This window comes from Cyprinus carpio, chromosome A2 (assembly GCF_018340385.1).
Source record: "Cyprinus carpio isolate SPL01 chromosome A2, ASM1834038v1, whole genome shotgun sequence".
In the NCBI taxonomy this organism is placed as follows: Eukaryota; Metazoa; Chordata; class Actinopteri; order Cypriniformes; family Cyprinidae; genus Cyprinus; species Cyprinus carpio.
The window spans coordinates 1,077,196-1,083,195 of record NC_056573.1 but is presented as its reverse complement, the minus strand read 5'-3'; the positions used below and the strand labels follow the sequence as shown (position 1 = coordinate 1,083,195).

The 6,000-nt window shown below is 40.5% G+C and overlaps 1 pseudogene; it reads right to left on the bottom strand.

The window, feature by feature from the left end:
• Positions 1-6,000, bottom strand: part of LOC122135218 — a 97,635-nt pseudogene continuing 91,635 nt past the window's right edge.

Here is a 6,000-nt window from a genome sequence, read left to right as displayed (position 1 = left end):
TGCAGTCTCATCCTCGTCTGTCAGACTCGATCACGCGGATCTCCTTCTCGCTCATCTCCAGATGGTCTGCCACCGTCTTCCACTTGGACCCAAGCTTAGCCGCGATCTCGTCCATCTGACTGTTGGTCACTGCCTTGCTCTGAATGCTGGGACCTGGAAAAAGAGTTCACTCTTTGTTATCAAACAAGCTTTGCCACGCTCTAATGCTAGCTCAGATCCAGAATCTAATGTGCAAAAATTGACACAACAGGTGATATGACTAACGGACAGCAGGTCTTAAATGCATTCCTGTGACCGCTGGTTATGGATTATCACTACCGTCATCACTGACCTGCTGAAAGAAGTCCTCAGGAAACCCCAAATGGAAACGAGGCAACCACAAACAGCGGCACTCTTCTTATAGATGTATTAGGGCCAAGCTATAAGGGGAAGCGACCTTGTAACTTACCATAGAACCATATTTATTATAAAAAATACAAAAACAAAAGACACAGGACAGCAAAATGGAGTATCCCAAGCCCTCTAGCGCCACAACTGCATTTACAGTTTCTCGTCTAATGCTTAAGCTCTGACCTTAAGTCCTAGTACCATTTCTCATTGATGCATAACTAAAATTTTAATTTAAAAAAACCTACTTTTTCTAATATTTTAGAAAGTTTTGCAGATGGATTGAATCGTCTCGGATCACGAACGGACACGAGAATTTCATGCCCATGCACACCAGACGGAACGAGATGGGCAGTATCGCCTCAACACTTTGGCATATTGAGACGATACTTAGTGTACTGTGGCCAAAAAATCACTCGATCTCATTTCTTGTAGATTCAGTGCAACCGATGAAACAATTTTACAGTTGAGCGTCAAACATTTGAATTTTGTCATAAAATGGCCGTTTACGAATGCTGGTCAAATTATCGTGAAAATAGCACAGGGAAGATGCCCTCTGGATGCTCACAGGGTCTCGCGGATTAATAAAACGAATCACAAATAAATTAAATACCATTTAAGAGGGGTAGGGCAAGTCTAAAAGCTTGATGTACTACAGAAGCCGGGATGGGGAAACACTGGTTTAAATCCCTTGTTTCGTCTAGCTCGTAACAACACGTCTCAAAATAATTACATACACTAGGGACTACCTTCCAGATGTGCTGTGCTGTAGGAAGCTGTCACATTTTCTCTCGCGCAACTCGAGCAAAAATTAATGGTCCTTGAAACTTTTCTCATACATTCACGGGCATGCCATCGTGATGACGCTTTGGAAACAAAAACAAAAGTACCAAGCGAAGCGAGCCACACTGACTCATATGGATGTCATTTCTTGAGCTGCGGTTTTTTTCTTATGTGTTTTCTTTGATGCTAACGTTCTTATTTCTGCCTGTTTTCTTGATCCAAAAAAATCACTTTTTAGTGTGAACAGAATCCAGGAAGCGGGCATTTTTTGATTTGGCTTTTGATTTTTCATTAAAAACAACAAAACAAACTCACTGGCGTGGCTGTTCTTTCTAACAGGTTATCTCCATTCTCAGCATCTCCTCTCCTGTTTTATTCCTCAGAAGGAAGGGTCATTTGTTGGAAGACAAACAAAGATTAAAGTAAGCTGTTGCTTTAAAATACTGAACATGGAGTGAATTTTGCAATTAAATTAAAATATATTGTACACAATCCATCACTAAGGTTGCCACTGGTAAATAAACAAGCAAAAGGATTATGAAAAAGTGGTTTGTTGTCTCTCCGCCATCTAGAAAGTTAAAAAAACTAATCTTTAAAATACATCACAACACACAAAACTTTATTGGCAGCTTTAAACACCATTGCACAAAGTCGAAAGGTTCTTAAAAGATATCTAAAAAGCATTATAATAATAATTAAAAAAAAAAAAGATCGCTGTTGAAGAACAGGTCTGATTCCAAAATGGTTTGACTGCATCACGCAAAACAAAAAAACTTTGTAAGGGTATTTATTTTTTTTTTTGTAAGGTGGGAGGGGGCTGCCAATAATTATGGCATGCATAAAAAAAAAAAAAAAAACTAGATGCTTCAGTTACTTAAAAATAACTAAATACCAGTGAAAAATTCAATGAAAAACAAAAGAGTTTGTTGTCGTCATCTTCAGCAAGGGGGATATCTGTTGCCGGCACGTTTACGTTTGTTAATCAGCTGAAAAGCCTGAATGTATCTAGATTCTAGAAAGCTCTCTAACTGGCTGATGGATTGAGGAGGTTCACTCACAGGAAGCTCTTGGCAGTTTGTATGACTCATGTTTTCCAGATACTCCGCCCAACTCTTGAACTGTGGTTGGTGGGCTGGAAGAAGTGCGGGGCTCCTCTGGAGGAAGCAGTCGCAAGGCTCGCCCAGCAGCCGTAGTTTGGTTACGCACAAACTCTGAGGGGCCGACGGACACAAAATTCGTTTATCCTGAGGCACAGCTTGATCATTTATGAGATGAATAGTAAATCTCTGTCTTGATCATCCTCCACCTGTAGTTGGGTTGCCTGCTCGATGGCTCCACGAAAAACTCCGCTCAAGTGACGGCAATGAAGACTCCCTTTAATCGAGAAAGCATTATAGAACTTTTATCGCACTAAAGATCTGTGTGGCAACGTTTAGGCCAAACACAAAACCTGCTATCTGACTTGCAGGCATCCATATTGTCATGGTTTACGATTCCAGAGCCTCGTCGGTTCCTCACTGGTGAGGAGCCGCAGAAATGCAATATAAAAAAGATCAGATCGAAGATTACACAAGGCCAGCAATCTATTACGATCTTACTTTCCCATGAGGATTTTGCGATCTGGGCCCTTCCCCAAAAAGTCCTTGGTGCTTGTCTCTTTCTGCTGGGACGGTGGGTTGTCTTTGCTGGGTCTTGAGAGAAACACCACTCTTTTCACATATCCATCAGAGCTCGGGTTCAGATTCAGTACATCTGGGTAAATTAAGTTCTGTTTTTTTATGTATACCTCTTTTCACAAAGCTTGGAAGCCTTCATTTTTCCAAGAGTTCCAGTTTTCTTCGGTTCAGGATGGCTGTGAAGATATATAAACACATTAAAACAAAATAAGGAAGCTTTTGGAGCACTGGCTTGCAATATCTATCTTTAGTGTTCAACTAAAAATCCCGGTGTATACTGTGCCAGATTCCTACTTACCTCAACCATAGATGCAACACTTGTGCCCCAGCTGGAGGGCGTTTTCTTTCCGTAACTAAATGAGAAAGGTAGGGGTACAGTAATGAATGAATACGTAGCAACCCACACCTCCAATCAAGTGATTCTGTAAGATTAAAACAAACCTGATAGACTAGTTTGGTTGGGTCTCGATCCACAAAGACTGATGTCATTAACAACACAGCTGGAACTGTGAAGATTACTCCGGGCGAAAAGTGCAGGTAAATAAAAAAAGGTGTGGAAACTTACGTTATGTTATTCCTTGCACTTGGAAAGTCTAAAATGATGCTGAAACATGCTTCTGCTTCCCCTGACCTCTTGAAATGACCTGGCCCTTGAGAACTTGGTAAGAGGATGGATGAGATACTGAAGGAAGATGGTCGTGCGAAGTGCTTGTCACTCAGCTGAGGTCCATCAACTGCAGAAAGATGCCAAATTTGCTTGCTGTTCCAGGACTACGTGACTGAAGCTGTATTTTTATAACAGAAATCTTTTATTGAACAACATGATGAATACAATAAAGACTGGACAGACACGACTTCGAAACTGGTGCGGAAACTTGGCGAAGTAGACGTGGTTCCAGCAGCCAGTCCGCATCAGCCTCAGCTTCTCTTGGAGGCCTGGCATGTCATCCAGTTTTTTTTTTTTTTGTTAGCTCTTGAACACAGTAGCGTCTCATCTGAAAAACGCAAATGAGACAAGTGAGGGGAGATTGAAACTAGATACAGGTGGACCAAAGCATGTCAGCTGATTCCTTCTAGGTCAGTTTCTTCTCTAGCCACAGAGTATACTGTAGTCCGTCACATGGTAAACTATGGACAACCACAAAGTGTGTGAATATACTTAAACTGTACTTAAATGTTTGTTTTTAAATAAGGAAGCTTGATCAAATACTTCTTCAGCTCTGTTGGTGGGGTACCATTTTTTTAGTTCGGTTTGGTGCTATGATCATGCATCCATGGTTATAACATACTTGACGTTTTGGGCGGGGTTGTGACTTAGAAGTTAAGTGCAAAACCTTCAAGAGTTGATCATGTTTTACATTAACTTCAAAGAATCAACCTGGATGCCTGGGAGGAGAACCTTGGTTGGGATGAAACCCTCAGATAAACTGAATCTCTTATACCTTGAGGAAAGTCATCCATGAGAAAAAAACTTGTCGTACACTGTACAGGGTGCATGAAATTAGCCTGCAGGGTCCAGAATTTCCTGTACAAAGTTTAGTTATAGGAATGGTGTTGCGACAAAACCAAAAGCCCTATGAATTAGGACAATAGTGATTAAGGGTTTATAAACAGACCAAAATAGAGTGTTTTAATTAGAGGATGGAAAATGCAAATATTGGTTACAGGGAGCAGGTGCATCTTCATCACCATCTCTCCCTCCCCCAAGTCCATCGCCCTCCTCTTAACCTCTGTGGGCTGGGGGAAACATTAAACATGCTCACATGCACTGTAGAATTTGCTTGTGGGTGTAAGGAAATCAAACACAACATCTGTCAGCGTGACTGTACTTGCAGTCCGAGGGGTGCTATCTGCTCCCTTTTATGAACACTGTGTGTTATCGAGGTTGAAATTGACTCTGTAAAGTTCGGCCTGTTAACACAAGCGAAAAACATTCGCACCAAACGAAACAAAGAAACCAAGAGAAACAAGAAATGTAAAAAAGTATACCTGATTTTTCTGACAAAGGGGAAGAGGTAGTGATAAAAACCGCTGGGATTCGTCACCAGAACACTGGGTTCTGCTTGACTTGGAGAGTCTAGGAGGCGGTCTGTGGAAACACCAGCGGCCGATGTTACGGCTTCTCCAAGCACATTCCACCAATAAAGAATACTGCTGGAGATATACTGAGTATGTGTGCGATCGAGACGAATTCATGATTTGATTTAAACGCTTAGACATCAACAAACCTAACAGAAAAACAATATATCATTCAAAAGTATAACACGTTGTGATTACAAAAACACATTTTTATTTTTATAAAAAAACTGACATTTCTAAAAGTTTGTTTACAACGAAGAAAGGTCTGTTTAAGATGTAGAATACATATTAGATAGGGGTACCGTTTTTAAGATAAATCCATCAGAGGAACAAAAATGCATAAAACTTAAAACTTGAAAATCACCATTGCACATCATCGTAACAAGGTAATTTTTTACAGCCAGAGTAAATGTACTCTGTAAAAAAAGGCAACATTATAAATACAACCCTGCCAACACCCATTAAGGGGTTACTGGTATGACAATAGCTCTACACGTTTACAAAAAAAAAAAAGTGACGTACGACTAATAATAAAAGCCAAAATTTTAGTAAAAGGATTGCTTGAACTGTCTAGGCTGTTCAAAACTGTCTTAGAGTTCGAAAAAGTTGGTTTTAATGAAAACTTCAAACCTAAAATGTGGCATGATATGACATAGTTCTAGACAGTAATACACTTTTTAGGGCGGTGCAAAAATCAAAATACGATTTTCATGCACATCTCTCAGTAAGCGTCCTGTGATAGTAGTATATCTCAGCAGTGTGTTACAGATCAGGTGTTGCAGGTTTTTCACAACAAATCCTGGCCCAGTGCTTCTCAAAACTGTCTAAAATAGCCCAATCGCGTTTCGTTCCGGGCGATAAACATACAGTTTTTGTCAAGGTTTGCCCTTGGTAATATTCCACAATTGTAGGGGCTAAATATACACGTTATTGGTAGGGGTCGCTTAAAACCCGCGACATGAAAAACAACCGCCAGACTTGGCAACACTGGTTAGGTGGAGCGTGCTTTACTACACAGAGCGACTTCACGACAATCTACACCAAAATCGATTTTTTAAAACCGCAGCGATCTTTG